Genomic DNA, 18855 nt, shown 5'->3' on the forward strand with positions numbered 1-18855 from the left:
GATTTCACGATTACCCGATTGATGACGTGGATGAGATTCATTGTAAGGTAGGAAGGTATGTTATTATAGAGGGTAAATTGTTTCTTAGTGTGCATAACCAGTGGAACAACCGCAGTATTCCATGTTCTCTACTAGGTCAGACAGTAACCAGCATCCAATTCTCTATTCTGGCACAAACCCAGGGTTCGGGCACATACCCGAACTTCTAGGTGCACTGCAGGCTGCAGACAAGGAGACTTAACTATGGGCCGTCCAGCAGGCCCGGGGTGCGCTCGAAGAGCACAAGCCTCATGACCCGCTACAAGCGGGCCCAACTGGGGTAGTGCAGATTAGGGTATAGCCCCCGGTCGACGCTTTGCCAGCGTCACGACGCGTTAAACCTTCGGTTGCCGGCATTTTATTGAAGGTATTCCTGTCCTACCCAGGGTCCTTGTCTGCTGGACAAGACAGTAGCCGCCAGCGCTTACCCAGTGTCCAAAACTAGTAGACAACTTCGGTCACTGAGAAGTGCGACGTGAAGAGGATGGATGGATGGATGGATGGATGGATGGATGGATGGATGGATGGATGGATGGATGGATGGATGGATGGATGGATGGATGGATGGATGGATGGATGGATGGATGGATGGATGGATGGATGGATGGATGGATGGATGGACGGACGGACGGACGGACGGACGGACGGACGGACGGACGGACGGACGGACGGACGTATGCATGCACTGAAATAGGCTGAAAATGCTAATCACATTAGAAAAAACGGTTACACTGTGAACTTCCTTTATCCCACCGAAAACCGCTCTCGGGATCCTTGAATTTTGGTGCTTGCGTATTGTACCAGAGGATAGTTGAAGCGACGGAACCTTCAGCTCCCTAACGGATGAAAGAACGAAAGAGAGCGAACAAGAGACAACAAAAGACCAAACGCTTTCCTTACCTGGCCCAACCACCGACCTACCTACCAGCGAACAACTGCGAAAATGGCCGAAAAGCTAAATAAAGCTGTTCGCTTCAAAAGAGGGGCCCGGGAGGGGCGTCTGCATCAGCAGGCGTTTTATGTGTTCCAACACCACAGACCCGAGCACGTGAGGGTTGGACCATCCCACGTCTAGCCGGGCGTGTCTTTGCAGCTTCCAGGGAAAAGGGGATCCTAGGTGTTCAACCAATTCCGGGTGTTAGGAACTACAAACATCTTTTGCCTCCGCTTCACGGAGAACGGAGACTGACCAGTCTGACCCACCCTGGGGAAATTGGTAGTTTCCTTTTCCTATGCTCCTCTCGAATCTTCAACTTTATTCCTTACTTTAAACCTTTCCTGTCTTCTCTTTCATTTACTTCCGTTTTCCCAGGCAGCAAGGTTTAACTTTGTGTAGGTAGCCAAACTTGGGTACGCCATATTTCGTTATAGTCGCTTCGTGCAGCTGACGCATGCAGGACCTGTCTTTTCAATGTGCTAGAGTATCCTTTCGTTGGGCTCCATTGTGGGCGGCTGGCTGTGCTTCCGAACATTTCATGTACGCATATGGCAAGTTCTTTTTCTCCCACTTCCTTATCGCCATCACAAACAAGGGCGCTCGGAAAGAGCATTTAGATTTTTTTTTTCGCCGTCAAAGGGACAATTTTATACAATTTCATGTCATACAGGTACATACTCCGGGAAAACCTAACATGTAGCAAGAATGATCTCTCCTTTCTTGTTTCGAAATCGGTGACTAAAGCTTTCAGCCAAGACTATGAAGCTAGCAAGTTTCCCGGGAACAATCGATTGAGGCTATGTCAAAATGATGTTCAGGCCATACCTTCGAAATCCCTTCACATGCTTTAAATGCCAAATGTTAGGCTACAGTTCTCAAAACTGCCAAGGCCGAGTAACCAATGCCAACTGTAGCGACCATGAACATCGGTCTGAATCATGCGAGAACGCTCCACATTATGTGAATTGTGATGGGGAGCACATCGCGTACTAGCGGACCTGCCCATCCTGGAAAAACGAAATAGTGGCAAGCAAAATCAAAGAATATTTGGTTCAAGGAGGCACGCAAGCGGGTATCCTTCTTGCCGAAGAATAGCTTTGCCGAAGTGGCGCGTCATCGGGCAGCGCTACAACGGTCTCCCCTCCAGCGGCTGAACCTAATACCGCTCCTCAGGCCCAGAAAGGACCATTGACCCCCTAATTCGTGGCTCTCTCGAGATGAGGCCTTGAAGGCGTACAAACCGCCCGAAAAAGCGGGTGTCCAACGCCCCAGAAGAGGCGATGGACACAGGATCCAGCCAGACGGCGCCTCAAATGCCTATAATTGTATAAATTGTATAAATTTTATTCTTTTGGTTATGTAACAATGTAAATTCATTCCTGCTTGGGCCAAGCAATGGCCTGCAGTATTCTGAAATAATAATAATAATAATAATAATATAAAGCGACAGGAATCCCTTGAGCGCTCCAAAAAGCAGAAACCTCAAATTAGGGCACAGGCTAAGGGCCCTGTAAGCTAAATTTTCTTCTGTAAATGCACAGAACAAATCTTTTCCTGATTATGGACACACAAATATTACACTAGAACGTGAGAGGACATCTTCACAATCCGGACGATTTAAAAAAAATTCTTTGCACAATCAGGTCAGGGGTGTTGTGTCACCAAGGAACACTCCTTAAATTAACAGAGGAACCTTCTAAGGCAGTATGCTCCTTTCCGCAAGGACCGCGACGGCGTTCTCGCCCCGTCAGGGGTGTAGCCATAATAGTCGATAAAGGTGTTGCCTGTCATAAATTAAGCCTCCGAACCTCTCCTGAGGCAGTCGGCGTCCGAGCAGTGCTATATGGTTAGCTAATCATGATTAGTTCTATCTATATCCACTTTCCAGAAGAGCGTTTCATAGCTTCATCAATGAACTTCCTCCACCATACATAGTCGTTGGTGATCTCATAGCCCCCTATATGGCGACACTCGTTGCTATGCGCGAGGGCACCTGTTAAACAATTGTTTTCTTCAGGTGCATCTTTACTTAACAAGAAGGAGCCAACGAACTATAGCGTTACACACGCATAGCCCATACTCGTCCATAGACCAAATCATAGTGTCAAGTACACTAATGCCGTGTCAGGAGTGGTCAGTTCTCAAGAACCTCTTCGGGAGTGACCACTTCCCAATTAGGTCAAACTTAACGAAGCAAGATGGATGCTCGCCACGCTTTCTTCGATGGAGCTTCAACGTAGACAAATGGGAACTGTTCCGAGAGCACACGTGTTCAGGTGACATGAGATAGCTCTTTTATGTAGACAACGCTGTGGCATATCGAGCACGTTTTATTATTAACACTGCTGCGATATTTATTAAACAACCTAACACTGAATAGTAAGCATCGCATCCCATGGTGGAACGATGAATAACGGAGACGGCGCAAGAATAAAAAAAAAGCTTCAGGATTGCTTTGGAATTCTCCTACAGCCGAATACCTTATAATTTCAAGCAGGTTAAATCACAAGTCACTCCGACGCCCAAAGAAATACACGCCGACGCACAAAGAGAGATAGTTTGGAGAGGTGCATCTATAGTATGAATTCTTACACGGATGAGGGGAAAGCTGGGAATAGGGTGAATAAATTAAAAAACCGGAAGTTGAACCTCCGTCCCTTAGTAAGTACCCAAGGAGATAACCTGGAAGGCCAGGCAAATTGCCTGGACGAACACTTTCAATATATCACCAGTGTCCCACTGCACACAAACATTCATGAGGTTCAAGGGATGCACAGAGAGACACCCCCTTGATAGGAAATCTGCACGGAGTAAAGATTACGACTGGTCATTTAGTTTGGCTGAATTTAAAACTTCTCTCACTTGTTACAGCAGCTCGGCGCCAGGCGGTGACTGCATCTTGTATGAAATCATCAAACACCTACGCCCTGAGAGAAAGAGAGAGAGAAGAAACTTTTATTTAGCCGGATAGTTATGTAGGGCCGGGGTACATTGCCCTACTATATGCGCAGCTCGGACCAGGGAATCCAACACCTACACCCTGAAACACAAAAGCATTCCTCTCTCTCTTTAATGTCATGTGGGCAATAGTAATTCCCATACTTAAACAAGGCAAGCGCCCGTCAGTTCCTAGCAGCTACAGAAGTATTGCTTTGCCAAACTGTATCTGTAAGTTCTTCGAAAAGATGATAAACAGGGGCCTTATCCATCTATTAGAAAGCAACAGAAAACTATATACTCTTGATCCTCACAAGTGTTGCTTTTCAGAAGGTAGGTCAGCAGACCACTTTGTCCGCATTGAGTCAAATATAAGAGATGCCTTCAAGCACAAAGTCTTCTCTCTCATTTCTTGACTTGGAGAAACCGTATGACAGCACATGGCGCTTCGGTATTTCTCGATACATTTTCGCTATTGGTGTCCGCGGCGATATGTTGAGTTTCATCGAAAGTTATCTAACCCCACCTAACCCCATGGGCAATGCCTTGTCGAGACCTTTCACCCAGGAAACTGGTGTTCCGCAAAGCGCTGAGCTCAGCTGTAAAGGGTTAATTGTGAAAATAATACTCTACGCACGGCTATCCAACGAACAATGTTCTGCTTTGCTTATGTAGATAATGTGCAGATCTGTTCTAAATCGCACAACCTTTCTATCTGCCAGTGACACATCCAATATATGGCTCGAACAAAGTGGCTAAATGGGCTGATGAAAACCGTTTAAAGTTGAGCCTATAGAGAAGTACATGCGTTCTTTTTACATTTTTTACGAATATGAAAGAAATAGTATGAGACCCTGGATATTGAGATATCTGGTAGCACATTGCCTGCAAAAGCCGAGGACAAGTTTCTCGGCACCGTATTGAACCCGAAACTCATTAACTCCGCATATCAAAATCTTGAAAGCGAAGTGCTTGAAAACAACTAAGTTATTAAAGCTTCTATCTTGTACAACAGGGGGCAGTGACAGGAAATAACTTTTGAACTTGTAGAGGGGTCTTGTCGGCTCACGTCTTAACTAAGGCGCGATAGCATATCAGTCTGCTGCTCCAAGTGCGTTAAAAATGTAGGATATCTTCACCACCATTTAGAATGCGCCTCGCGACTCAGGCCTTTAGGACAAGTCCCTTACAAAGCATTTATGTACAATCAAACGTGTGGTGGCTCCATCTTCACAGATAATATACCAGTTTAATATATTACCTGAAAACATATTATAAACCCTGCACATCCGTCTTATTCAGCCATAAACGACAGAACCCTTGCCACACTCTTCCATAGCCGACCTACCGTCAGAAGGCCGTTCTCTTTGCCTGTGAGGAACCTTAACCCCGTATTCAGAAATGCATCTTAACTTGAAGCCCACTTTTGACTAGATCTAAATGACGCCTGGCGTGAATGTGCCCAAGACGCTCATTGTTTCCTTCGGGGGATTCAAGGCAGGCCTAATTTAAATCAAGTCCACCATGGGCTTCAAGTTAAGATATGTTTCTAAAGACTGGAGTTAGTGAGGAAATGGGTATTACAGTGCTTGAACTATGTCCTATGGCTCCATGGAAACCGTTGCCGTCGTTGCAGTAGCAGCTGATAGACTGTGACACAACGTTTGTAGAGGTCGCTAAACACGCGCTAGGGGCACCTATTGGAATCTATTTCTTGGAACTCCAGTCCAAGTGCTCGTGCACACAGTTTTCAACAGACGCTCTTAAGTCACATGCCGCGGTGTCTTATGCAGCCGTTGGTCCATCCTTCTCGAAATCTAGTGTACTGCATGCGGAAACAAGCACACTTACGGCTGACGCCTCAGCACTATTGTCAGCTGTGAAGCATGTAAAGAAATCAAATCTTCAAAAAGCAATTATATGACAGACTCTAAGTGTCGTAAAAGCCTTGATATCATTCTGTAAACGCAAAAATTCTGCACTCATTGAGCTCCATTCTGTTGTATGTTGAGCGTATATATCTAACCAGCATATCGCTGTATGCTGGGTTCTAGAGGCACCGAGGCTAATGTGCTAGCAGACCAAACGGGCACGTCAATTACATCGTACGCTTTTAATCCTACAGCTGCCGTCCCTGCAACAGGGGTAAAGCTTTTCTTGCGAAAGAAACTGCGAAGCCACTGGCAACGCTTGCGGGACGCTGAAACAAATAGTAAGTTTCACTTGGTTAACGCACACTTAGGTTTCCGGCCCTACATATCGAGTACACGACAAACTGTTGTCTTATTTTGTCCTTTCCGAATCGGACACACATATGGCACCCACAGCATTTTGCTAACTGGTGATGAACCACCAATCTGTGGTACATGTGGTGAGAGGCTGAACGTATCCCATGTAATTCTGGAGTGTCGGGAATCCGAGACAGACACAAAGAACCATTTTCGTCTAGCATACCGCTATGATGCCCCTCTCCGTCCCATCATGATTCTTGGTGAAGAAACCCTTTTTAACACCAAAACACGACTAGGTATCTTGAACGACGTTGTCCTACATGTTGCCAAATAAATTGGTACCGCATCCTTTTTCCAAAGGTCGCCGCTGTGACAGTAGTTTTGGCTAGCGCATGCCTCCAGGCCCTTCTGTTACGTAGTAGTGCTTCGTGCCAATTTTTGCATCTGACATATTTTGTGTATCGTATGACTTTTTCGAAATGCACATTCATGTTCATACACCTTGTTAGTCATTGCCATAATTTTATTACATGTAGATCTCATGCACTTTACAGCTACTGTTTTAGGTGCCTTTACAGCCACGTCACATCAACTTCTCATGCTTCAACACTCCACTGACCACTCACTAACACTGGCATGGCGCATTTTGGCCATACCTGGCCCTTGCGCTACTAAACAACACATTCATTCAAAACAGCGCAAGCTCGCTTCAAAATTCGCCACAACAGGGGCGATACGCTGCGCATAAACGCAGTCCCATGTTCGGAGAGTAGAATGGGTGGATGAAACTCGGAGCCATCGCTGCTAAAGCATAAGTACCCCATCGCTCGTAGGGCTATGAGCTGCCTGGTCCCCCAAATACCCATGTGCCCCGGTAACCTGCCGTCCGAATCATCCAGCCTTACCACCCGCATGCATAATACCCACAGTAAACTCCAGGCAACAGTTACATTGGATCCGGACCCATTAGCTCTGGGTTTGCCCAGATCCTGCCAGGAGCGTGTTGTCAAGGCCAAAACAGCGAACCCTTACAGTCGCGACATCTTGATCATCAGCAGACAGCAACGAGCGGAGGAACATGGAGTGATGCCAACCACAGCTAGGACAAACTTGGCAAGATGAAAAAGGCTTCCCTACATGCCCATTTTGTCATTACCAACTTTTAAAAAATTTGTCAGTTTGTCACTTAAAAAATTGATTAGCCCACGTGAGGACAGTCGATCCCGACTTCCGGGCTTGCTGGAATTATCACGAGCGCTAAACATGCCTCAAGTCACCTGAGGCGGGTTTGTCTCTGTTGAGGAGTTATGGATAGGAGGCCCAAGCCATGGTTGGATCATTTTTGCTCCTCTACTTCTAGTCGATGGGAAGTGCCATACCCACGCCAGCGGCTCCTACACCTTGTACGGTTTGCACAATTGAAGTCACTGGGCCTCCCATTTAATAGAGAGGTTCATGACTAATTGGTTGGCGCACATATTAGCGGGCAACAGCCTAGCGTCGGATTCATGTACACGTGGCTTTGAATTTTATACGGTGCAGGCGATTTGTGCCATGTGGACGAGCATTGTGCCATGTGGACGAGCATTGTGCACAGCGAGGGTCACCAGAAATGTTGTAAAAAGCTAACAAAATCGTGCCGCATCGGGGGGCCCATGAAGTCCCTCCTATACTATGGAAACAGTGTCGTTGCTGGCGGCGCAATAAACTCGTAACACATACTTTCTGCTTGTCTAACGCGGGATGAGCAGAGTATCTTTCTAAACCGCGGGAACTTCTAGAAAAAGAAAATTGCGTGAAGCGTGGTAACTGTAATACTCTTGCCGTGTAAGGAGGCTCCAACTGCGACGTCTCGTTCAGACACTTTCTTGCACTAAACTCCATTAATACAGCGCTAGTACTACCGCTATGTTGAATGAATATTTTGCAGCAGTTTTCTCATAACGTATTATCACGCCCTATAAGCGTGAAAAAAGTGGCAAAACTTCCTTTTGAGACATTTAATTTGCTAACACTAACACTACCTGTCCGTGAGCTTCTTCAAAAGGCCAGCTTAAAATAGTTTTCATGCGGGGCAACAAGAACACACAATCAGGGCAAGACCTCATCAGCAACAAAACAGAGGCGGTACTAATTATAAAAAAAATTCTATAAGTAGCAGGACAAATGAAATTTACAAAATGTACACTGAGAGACAAAGAGGTGAAGTGCAACAGAAGCGTGATTACGACTACAATGTAGAGTATTACTATCAACAAATAAATACAAAATCGGCGTATGACAAAACCTTTAAATTGTATAAAGAAGGAACAGAACGACATAGAGAAAAATATAATCTGCAGACCCGAATGAACATAACGTACAAATATATATATGCTAAAATATACATATAAATAACTTTGACAAAAAGCAAGAGAATACATAAAAATAATCATTTATAAACAAAACGAGTAAAGGCAACGGCAAGCATGTGAATAACAAAACATAAGAACAGTGATAGGAGGAGAAATAAACTTTTATTTTGGAAACAGTGTTCCGGAGTAAGCCCCGGTTCTACTCTCGGTGGGAGGTCTCCTCATTCCAGGAACCCTCTGGCCTTCGCTGCCTCCTTGGCCCTGGCGACGAGGCGTCGTGGTTGTTCCAGGTCCTCGGAGACGAGCTTGGCCTCCCACGTTTCTATGAGGTCTTCGCTTTGTCTGGCGTTGTAACAGTCTCTCGGTGAAGGCAATGCGTCTTTGTCTAGATGCCATGGACATTCGATGATCAGGTGCGCTAAGGTGTCCGGTACGCCGCACATTGGACAGTGATATCCTTGTAGCGTTGGGTACAGTCTATGCATGATGATTCCGTGGATGTAAGTATTACTTTGCAGTCTTCTGAGTATAGTGCTTTCTTCTTTGTTGAGCTTTGGGTGAGGTGGTGGGTACACCCTGCGTTCCAGCCTGTGATGTTGAAGGATCCCTGAGTACGTGATGGGTACGGTATCTGCCTCCGCTGACTCAGACCGGGCGTCTCGAGAGTAGAAAGGGTTGGCCCGGCAGGTGTGGCCTCGGGCCGCGGCATGTGCCGCTTCGTTCCCCTCCAGCTCCTCGTGCCTAGGAACCCATGTCACGCAGGTGTAGGGGATCGGCGTACTGCGGTGCTTCAAGATCTTCAGTGCCTCTGTCGACACGCGACCCTTAGCGTAGTTCCTGACGGCTGCTTGAGAATCGGAGAAGATGACAGCTGCGTCCATGCACGTGGTAGTTGCTAGGGCGATCGCCGTCTCTTCTGCAGTCTCGGGGTTTTGTGCACGGACTGTGGCAGACGCTAGCTCTCTGCCCTGAGAATCTACGACGCTCAGGGCGTAAGCGTTTCTTTGCGGGTATTTGGCTGCGTCGGTGTATCTGGCGTCCGGATCTTGCCTGTGTCTTCGCCGTAGAGCATCCACTCGGGCTTGTCTTCTTTCCTTGTGGTACGTGGGGTGCATGTTGCGTGGAATTGGGGCTATGGACAGGGATTCGCGGAGGTTTGAAGGAATTCTTTCTTTTCGGTCTGTGGTGGCTATAAAGGTTTCACCGTAGCTCAGCCGTTGCAGCACTGATCTTCCGGTGGGCGTGAGCTTCAGTCGTTCTAATTGACTGGCTTTGTGAGCTTCAGCTAGTTCTTGCCAGGTGTTGTGTACGCCCATCTTGAGCAGTCTTGTAGTCGAAGCCGTAAATGGTAGGCCCAGGGCGATTTTGATGGCTTTCCGTATTTGAATGTTAATTTTTTCTACCTCTACATTCTTCAGCGCGAGGTAGGGCGTGCCGTATGTTATTCGACTGGTGAGGAGTGCTTGCATCACGCGTAGCGTGTCTTGTTCTTTAAGTCCACTTCTATGGCTTGCAACTCTCCTGACGAGATGCGTGAGCTGTGATAGCGTTCGCTGTAGTCGCGGGAGGGTGGCCGCCCCGGACCCGTCTTTGTGTATGTGTAGCCCTAGAACTCGTAGGGTTTCCACTTTTGGAATGGGCGTTCCATTGAGGGTGACGTTAGGATCGGGTTCATCGTACCCGGGTGGTCTGCCTCTCGTTCTTGACTTGAGGACGAGGTGTTCGGACTTCTCGGGAGCACAGCGGAGGCCGCATTTGTGCAAGTAGCTCTCGATGGTATCTACTGCTTCCTGTAGGCGTGTTTCTTGTGTTCCAGTGTTTGAAGCCCTTGTCCATAACGTGATATCGTCTGCATAGAAAGCGTGTCTTACGTCTGGTATCACGTCGAGGAGGCTGGGTAGTTTGATCATTGCGACGTTGAACAGCAACGGCGACATGACCGAACCCTGCGGGGTGCCTTTGCTCGGTAGTTGGAAGCTGTCGCTGCGCAGGTTGTATATTCCAACTGTGGCCGTGCGGCCCGTGAGGAAATTCTTGACATAGTCGTATGTCCGACAACCGCAGCCCAGGTCTTCGAGGTTGCAGAGGATAGCTTCGTGACTGACGTTGTCAAAAGCTCCCTTTACGTCGATGGCTAAAATCGATGATTTGCTTCTGGTACTCAGGTGGTCAATGAGTTCTTCCTTGAGTAGAAGGAAGACATCTTGCGTTGACAGGTTCTGCCTGAAACCGAACATAGTGTTTGGAAAATATCCGTTGTCTTCGAGGTACGAGGTTAGCCGGTTGTGAATCATGTGCTCGAAAAGTTTCCCTACGCAAGAGGTAAGGGAAATTGGGCGCAAATTCTCGATGCTGAGCTGTTTATTTGGTTTGGGGATCATGCTAATCTCCCAGTGCTTCCAGGCAGCCGGTAGCTCTCCTTTCTCCCAGCATGCATTGAAGTACTGGAGCAGGGCTGCGGTAGCCTGCTGCGGAAGGTTCCGAAGATGCTTGTTCGTGATCCGATCTTTGCCCGGGCTGGTGTTTCTGGTGAGCGTCGATAGTGCTGCAGAAAGTTCAGCATGCGTGAAGGGTTGGTCAAGGTCGGGGTTTGGTTTCCCACCGTAAGCTTTGTCATGTGCCGTCGTATTAACGGGTGGGTCGCTGCACAGCTTCTTCTGAATTTCTCGGAGGAGGTTCTCTTCCGATCCGGCGTGGTTGTGCACGAGCCTACAGAGGTTCTTTCGCTGCTGCGTCTTCGTAGGGCCGTTGTCGAGAAGGGCGCGCAGGAGATGCCACGTCCTCTTTGTGCTCAGGGTTCCCTGCAGTTTGTCGCAAAATGCGTGCCAGTTCTGTCTTCCTAATCTCTCCGCGTATGCCTGTGCTTGCTCGGTGAGGAGGGCAATTCGCTTCTTTAATTTCTTGTTTAACGTCTGTCTCTTCCACCTCTTGAGGAGAGCTCTTCTGGCTTCCCAGAGGTGGAGGAGGTGCGTGTCGACGGCTGGCACTACTTCATTCAGCTGTATTGTTTTCGTGTGGCGTTCTGCTGTGTCGAGGACTTTCTTCAGCCAGTCATCTATGTTCTCGATGGTGGTCTCGACATTTAGCACATCTCTGAATGACTTCCACTTCGTTACCCGGGCCGTTCCAAGCCTAGCGGGCTTGCGAGTGTGAGCCACGGTTAGTTGGAGGATGTGGTGATCGCTGCCCAGGGTTTCTGGGAGTCGACTCCATTCTGCCGAGGGCATGTTTAGCGTGAAAGTGAGATCCGGGTTTGTGTCTCTGGAGACACTATTACCTATCCTCGTTGTTTGGAGTGGGTCATTCCATATGGTGAGTCTGTGCTGTTGTGCAGTGTCGTGCACTCGGCCTCCTTTCTTCGTGGTGGTCTGGTATCCCCAGGCCGTGTGTGGGGCGTTGAAGTCCCCTACTATAACGACTTGATGAGCATCGGTGCTCTTCTTAATTTCTCGGACGAGGTGGTCGAAGTCTGAAAGGGGGTCTCTGGGAGGGCTGTACACATTGACTACAAATACGCTCTTGAGCGATTTCCTCTCCGGTATGATTTCGATGAAGGTGTGTTCGATCGGTGTATTGACGGGTTCCAATTCCTGTACAGTGAGATTCTTCTTGGTGAGAATTTCCGTGCGTTTTGTTTGTACGTGGGCGTTGCACCCTTGTAGCCGGACGTTTTGTGTATTTGTTTCTTGCAGCGCTATGAGGTCGGGTGGGTCTTGCTTGACAAATTCTTGTAAGGTAGCATGCCGTGGTCGATAGGAACGACAGTTCCATTGCCATATGCGGAGAGTCGAGAGTACATTTGTAGTCCTGCGATTAGGGACCGCCATCTTCGGTTGTTTCTGTTCCCTGCCGGCGCTCGCGGGTAGGTGAAACTGAACGAGAGGCACTTCGGTCATTTGCTCGCGGCCGCTTTCTGTCGGGCTGAATGTCATTTAGTGACGTGTTGAGGTGCTGTTTTGTTACGTACGTCTTCTTGATGTGGGCTATGAAGTTGTTTTGTTGCGCTGCAAGTCCATCCACCTTGGCGTCTAGCGTGGTGACCTTATTGGCTATACTTGCGGCGAAATTCGTTATTGCTGCCTGGACGATTTTCTCAATTGTGTCGTGGGTACTTTTCATGAGTTTCTTGGAGGATTTGGAATCTTGCGTCCACTACGGATTGAACATCTGCGTCGGGAAGTGACGGTCGCGGCTGTGCAATGTTCTCTTGGACTTTCGTACATCTCTGTTGCAGTTTATCAATGATACCTTTTTGCTCCTCGCACTTTTGTAGAAGCCTGTTTATGTTGTCTTGCTGTATCTGTTGACATTGTATTAGCTTGTCGATGAGGGCCTGTTGGCTTTGTAGTTGACTGTTTTGATTGTGCAACGTGTTTTGTTGAATTTGCACCTTATTTTCGAGAGCCTGAAGGGCCGCAGTTTCGGCCGACAAGAATTTGAAGCTGCTCGTGGCTCTCGATCCACTCGATCCGCTTACCACATCCGCGTAGCTCACGCGTTTGGGCGAGTGCGAGCGTGAGCGTGATCGGGAAGGCGATCGGAGTATAGATCTAGACCTACTTTGTTTGGGGGTGCTGCCATCACTGCCCCTCGAGCTGGTGGTTGAGCTTCCTAATTGTGGGAATTGTTCGCCGCCTGAGCTCCAGCGACTGTCTCTCACTTTGAGCCTGTCGATGCGTTGCTGTCATATGTTGAATGGCGGCGGGTTGGGTTTCAGTCTTTTCTTGCAATCTTTGCTTGCGGTTTCGTGCCCTTCTCCACATAACTTGCATGCGGGTTTGCACTCGTGGTCGGGTAGTTGATCGGTTTTGCCACATTTAGAGCAGAAGGCTAGCAATGGTCTTGGGCAGACATCCTGGCGGTGTCCCATGTTGCCACAAGTTCTGCAGTATTGCACTGACTTGCGGTAGGGTCGGCATCGAAAGTCGAGACTCTGGAAGCGGACGTAATAAGGTACGTGCGGTCCTTGGAAAAAGATCACGGCCGCGGACGATTGCCCGAGCATACGAGCGTGGAGGACGGTGTACCTCGCTGGTGCGCGAAGACTTGCCTTGAGTTCTTCTTCACTCGTGCCGGGCAAGAGCCCACTTATTACGCCTCTGGATACATCGTCCGGGGTTCTTGTGTTGCCTTTTACAGTGAAGAAAGTGCCGCCAAGTTGTATTCTGCTGATATTTTCGAGTTTCTTCGCGTCTTCCCAGTCGGCCGTGCTTGCAATAATCAAGTTCTCAATTCTCTGCACTTGAACACACACTTTTGCGCCGAAGTCTTGCTGCGAGAAACCGCTGGCTCTTCCGATGGCGTGCATAATGGCGACATTGTTCCACTTTGCAAGCTCGAGGCCTGGCTGTGGGCGGAATACAACCTTGTAGTCGTCGACTGGTAGAGGCGGCATTCGGGGCTTTCGCTGTTGCGGTGGTGGTGGCTTTCCATTCGTTTGTTGCTTGGCTGGGTTGCTTTCTTGTGTCGATTGATGCTCTGCGTCCTTCTTGCCTTTTCTGCCCCTCGTAATCCAGATGCTCTCATGTTCAATAGTTCTTCCGCTGCTTGCGTCGTAATTCCAAGCAGTTTCTGTGTTGCTTACTTCAGCGGGGTCCATCTGCATTGTGTTTGTATCTTCCAGTTGTTCTCTTGGTATGTTGATTGCTTCTATTGCTGCTTCGCTCATCTCGAGAGCTCGTCGCTGCGTGGGCAGGCGCCCGTGCTATGCTCGCAGATACGCTCGAGCGGCGCGAGCACGCGCCACGGGGTTGCAGCCGCTCGTTCGGCGTTGGGCTTAGCTAGGCGGCTGTGCAGCTGTTGCAGAAATCAGTAAATATGACACTCACTTGATGGTGGCTAGTGTCCGCCGATTCCTCTCGTCTTGCCGGTTATGCAGTTGGCAAAATTAAGTTGGTCGCTGGCCGTGATCCTGGTTGACAGGCACGAGAAGCGGGAGCCCATGTGAAGCGCGTCTGTTCTCCACGGCCCCCTAGCGAGAACCTCAACAGTGATAAGAATGAATAAATAAAACATTTGACACCATAATTGCGTCAATGCGTCAAAAGGAAATTTTAAGGGATTTTTCGAAGGCATAGAACGAAGTAAGTGATTTTATGTTTGATGGTAAGCGATTTCATAAAGATATGACAGAAACAGGTCATGTTAGTTTACCATAAGTGGTGCGAACACGATGCAGCAAAAGATTTCTGTTGATGGCCAACCTAGTTCTATTGTAGTTTTGTTAATAATTTACGTCAATGAATTTCTGAAACAATTGGTTGTTAACTAACTTGAAAAATAAGATTGTTGAGTTATACTGAAACAAGTTCACGGTCGTTAAAATTAGGTTTTGACGGAGCAAAATAGATGCATTTGACTGGCGAGGACTGCTAGTAATGACACGAATGGCTTGATTTTTTAAATGCTGAACTGATGACAAGTGACAATTGTACTTGCTAACCCAGGCAGCGATGCCGTAATTAATATGCCTATGAATAAAAGCAAAGTAAAGTGATAAAAGAGCCTTGTGTGAAAATGAGGCGCGTGCTTTTACTACAGCACGAAGGCCAAATGCCGTTTCTTTCTTAATATTGTTAATGTGGGAGTCAAATTTGAGGATAGCGTCCAGGAGAACCCCGAGAAATAGAACAAAGTCACCGGCTGGAATTTGATGAGTACCAAGTGTTAACGCTAGTGGGGAAGTTAGGACCCTGTGACCATTATTGAATATTATATATTTAGTTATCTCGTGATTAATAATTAGGTAATTACAGCGAGACCATCCTATAACGTCAGTTAGTGCAGCAGCTAACCTTGATTTAGTGAGATGAACGACGTGTCCGATAATGATAACGTGGTGTCGTCGGCGTATAAAACGCAGTGAGATGAATGTAAAAGTCGTGTAGGTCATTAATGTAAATAATAAATAGTAATGGACCGAGACTGGGGTAGACCTAGGTTAATTATTTTAGTTTGAGAAAGGGTGCCACCTACAGAAACCACGTACTGGCTATTCAGCAAATAGCTTTTAATTAGAGATAAGGTGGGACAAGTCATACCGTATGCTTCAAGTTTGGCGCACAAAGTGCTGTGATTCATCGTGTCAAAAGCTACGGTGAAATGTAAAAAGACAGAGCCAGCGGATTTACCACATTCTTAATAAAATCGGTTAAAGAGAGCAATGTAAAACGTCCAGAACGAAAACCAAACTGACAGGGATTAATTAAATTAAATTTTCAAGGGAGTTATTTAAACGTCTAACTAATAAATGTTCAATAATTTTACTTAAAGAAGAAAGAATAGATATTGCTCTGTAGTTAGAAATTAGGTCTCTGGCACCCTTCTTGAATACGGGAATAATGTTAGCCTTCTTTAGAAATAGACGAAAAGATAGAGGAACATACAGGGCTCCCTTGAAAGTAGAACAAATATTTATGAGTTATAGCTAGAGATAAGATTTGGCAAGCGAGCTAACAATCAATGGCTGTCCTACGCCGATAAAAGATTATGGGGTTTTGCGTGCCAAAACCGCTTTCTGACTATTTGAACCACCTGGTGCACCTAAATCTGAGTACAGGGGTGTTTTCGCATTTAGCCCCCGGCGAAATGGGGCCGCTGTGGCCGGGATTGGATCCCGCGACCTCGTGCGTAGCAGTCCAACACCATAGCCACATAGTAACCACGGTGGGTATCCTACGTCGAGGCCGGCGTGTATGGTATCACGCGTAAGTTTGCCTATCTTGTATTCAAAAATGCCCGCGCCGACAGGCAAAATTTACTTCTGGCGCGAGAGTAACTGGTGCCTGAGATTCCCATAAACACTAGCCGTCACTGCGATGGCAATTGACATGAAGGATGAGTTGTGATGAGAGGTTGAACAAGCAGCAGTTGAAATAGAGGTGAAGAGCGCAAGAAAACAATATGCTCGTCTTAATAACGCACTTTGATTGGTTGCTGCGTCTTGTTCTGCATGATTATGTGATGAAATATGCCATGACATATTTCATGAATTATAATTCATATTATATTATATTATTATATTAATTCATAATTGTAATTATGAATTCAGGAATTATAATTCATGAATTGTGTCATGAGCTTTTAGCCAATGAACCTCTCCAGAATATCTTTCTTCTGGAAAATAAAATGATTTGATTTGATTTGAACTCCGTCTTAAAACCCGTGGATTGGTGAGCCGTGGCCCTGCGGCGTGATGACAGCCCCGCCACCTCAGCGTCTCTGCCATAATTGTTGGTCCGATGCTTGTAAATAGCGCTAAAAGAGCTACCAAGAAACCCGTTTTGATTCTCCGCATCTTAAGACTGCTAACAAGCGGCTTGTGTGACTTCACGAATTCTTCACAAGACATCACGGCCAGGACACATTGCCAGGATTCACATCCGCGGTATCGACGAGTGCACTGTGTCGTGCTTGTCACCGTGGGGCTCTGCGTAGCGCTTCTGCTGTTCTTAACCTACCTCAGGCCGCAGTCAGTCCAAGAGGTGGCGGAACTGTGCCAAACGGATTCATGTTACGCGTACAAGTAAGGTTGTCAGTCTATTTCATGCTCACTGCAGGATATCGAATGGCTGCTCTCACCGATCTCAAACATGGAAAACACTGTGAAGGCGGGAGATGGAAATTCAAGACGATGAGCAAAACGTGAATAAGGTTAAATCGGCAGCCAACGTTTCGACGTGTAGACTTATCATTTTCAAGGCGGCATATAATTTCCACAGCACAGTATAAATAAGTAAGGTTCTTCTAAAGGGGATAGGGGGCAAGGCGGATGGGCAAGGCAACGACCGACGGTGTGATAGCTGCGCAGGTGTTGAATAAAAAGGTGTGCTAGTCAACGTCGGTGGAGGAATGTGAGGTAGGCCCGTGTGTCAGCCGGTTGACGTGACACCGGCTGACACATGGTTGGTGACCGGGCCTTGTGTGAGGCGGCCGTGTGTTTTTTTCGAGGAAGGAACCTGGACAACTGGGCGGGGTGGAGGGGATTATGTGCTTCGTGGGAGCTCACTGAGCAATCGGGCTCTCTGAAAGAAAGAATAATAGAAGCGGCAAAAAATGGTGCTTGTGGAAAAAATATTCAGGAAATTGAATAAATATATATATAAAAGAAAAAAGAAAGTGAGGAAATAAGAAAAAAGCTCCCAGTGCCCTTCCACTCTGTGAACAAGGATGACCAGTCAAGCTGCGTATGTGGGCCCCTTACTGGCGAACTGTCCGTTGCCGTGCGTCAAACGCCATATGCACATAAATAAAATGCCAGGCGCGACTAGTCCTTCCTCCACGTTGTTGAGCTTCGGAACATGACGCACTGGAGGGTATACATACCCATCTGTTGTTCCAAAGTGCGGCACGACACCTTTGACTAACGAATCCCGGTACGTAGAACATACACGCGCCTCACCGCACTCCGAGGGCACACACTGCTTCACTGTAGCCAAGGAGATCATGCGTTGGTCGACCTCCCGCAGTGCAGTAATGGTTGTGAGGTCACTTGAACATCGCAAGCAGCAACACAAAATTGGTTCCCCACAAACTACCTCTGAAACCTGGCCATTTCTTAGGTCAAACATTTCAAATTTGCACAACGAGGGCCACACGTACGGTTCGCATTTCTTTCCACCTCATGGTCATGGCGGGCAGCACGCTTACCGGACCCGCACCGCGTGAGAGTGGAAGGAAAGGAGATACACAAGAGCTTGGAACACCAACAAAGAGAAGGCAGTGCGAACGTAGACATGGCCGACGGGGGTCAAAGTGTAGTATCTGTTCTTACCAGCTTAATATCTGATACGGACTGTATTTGGACCTGAGATATTAAACTTATTTTTGCAAGTTGACGGAGTGCTTAAAGCCTGCTTCACCTCCGCTGCGGGTCGCTGTGCTATCGCACGATCTTCGGGATCGGCCCACATATGGGCAGAAATTCTCGATCTACACGGCTCTTGCCCATGGACACATTTTTAATCAGAACCTAGCCATATACAGCTTCGTTGTAAGAGCAAAACGCTAAGTAACATGATGGAAAATATCTAAGTGCTCTTGCCTATAGCTTAAAATTTAGCATAGCGAATAGATTCCAGAGCTCCCTTGAAACACTTTATGCATGTTGGTTGCAATGTCTTGAACTCATTGATCAGGTATGATTCCCTGTATTTTCTATGGGGACAGAACGGCCGGTGACACGGCTTACGTGCGACACCACCTCATATTTCTCCACCGACGTTGAATAGCACACCTTTTTTTCCAGTTCTACGCCCTCGCAACTAACACACTCTCGATCGTTACCTTGCCCGCCCACCTCACCCATCTCACCTTTAGAAGAACCCTACCTACTAATACTGCGCCGACGAAAGCACAT

The 18855-nt window shown here is 47.4% G+C and overlaps 1 pseudogene; it reads left to right on the forward strand.

Moving 5' to 3' along the window:
• The first annotated feature begins 18232 nt into the window (after positions 1 to 18232).
• On the forward strand, positions 18233 to 18412 carry LOC126523124 (U2 spliceosomal RNA; annotated as a pseudogene).
• Positions 18413 to 18855: the final 443 nt, after the last annotated feature.

The sequence above is a fragment of the Dermacentor andersoni genome, chromosome 6, assembly GCF_023375885.2.
Source record: "Dermacentor andersoni chromosome 6, qqDerAnde1_hic_scaffold, whole genome shotgun sequence".
Taxonomy (NCBI): Eukaryota; Metazoa; Arthropoda; class Arachnida; order Ixodida; family Ixodidae; genus Dermacentor; species Dermacentor andersoni.